Source organism: Phyllostomus discolor, chromosome 10, assembly GCF_004126475.2.
Source record: "Phyllostomus discolor isolate MPI-MPIP mPhyDis1 chromosome 10, mPhyDis1.pri.v3, whole genome shotgun sequence".
NCBI classification, from domain to species: domain Eukaryota; kingdom Metazoa; phylum Chordata; class Mammalia; order Chiroptera; family Phyllostomidae; genus Phyllostomus; species Phyllostomus discolor.
The window spans coordinates 11963379-11964498 of NC_040912.2; positions in this window are offsets into that span (position 1 = coordinate 11963379).

Below are 1120 nucleotides of genomic sequence, written 5' to 3' on the forward strand. Positions count from 1 at the left end.
TCTAAAAACAAAAGCTTATGGATACAGAAGACATATTGGCAGTTGCTGAGTGTGAGGGGTGGACAAAAATGGGTGAAGAGATTTAAAAGGTACAAACTTTAATTTATAAAATAAATAAGTCATTCTTTTTTAAAGGTTTTATTTATTTATTTTTAGAGAGAGGGAAAAGAGAAAGAAAGAGAGGAAGAGAAACATCAAGGTGTGGTTGCCTCTGACACATCCCTCCACTGGGGAGCTGGTCCACAAACCAGGCATGTGCCCTGACTGGGAATCGAACTGGTGACTCTTTGGTTTGCAGGTCAGCACTCAATCCACTGAGCCACACCAGTCAGGACAAATCATTCTAAATAACATTGTATATACTCTTGCCCCTAATTGGTCTGACGACCCAATTTTTCCTTTTCTTGCCTTTTTCCTCCCTCCTTCTCTCCTCCCCGCCCCTTCTCATTTTTTCTTTCTTATTTGAGAATGACATGAAGGCATCCAGTCCAGTCCCTATAATTAGGAGCATCTATAATTGTGTCAGGTGGACACAATACCTACCGGCTGCAGCTGCCCTTCAGAGGCACCTAGAGATCTGCTGTTCTGGCTCGAAGAATTCGTTCTGGCTTCACCTGTTCCTTATCTCCACTCACTCTATTCCTTCTCCCTCTCGGAACTTCTCTCATTTCCTTGTTCTGGTTTCTTTCTTGTTGCCTTATGTTTGAACCCTGTCTCATGACTGCTCCTTTATCAGTGAAAACATTTATTCGGGGATGGTATAAATTTTGCAGAGAGAAGATACCAACCCTTTTGAAGGTGTGTACAAATCACTATGAAACATAACCTATTCCATAACTTATGTCATATCACATTATTTACTAATAGTTGTGTTAGAATTTAGTTAAACATTTAAACTTTTAGAATTTTATCATCAGTTTTATAGAGTAATCGGAGGTGACATTTCTTTCTCCCCAACTTACCTGGAGAGTCAGCTTTTAATTATGGTTGGGACAGTGATCAACTTATGATTTGGGTTTTATGACGACTTTTGCTGCAGAAGATCAGGTGTCTGGGAAATGTTAACATACATTTATGCCCCCGGCTTGCCTGTGAAAATCAGGGGAATGGAAAGAGAAGA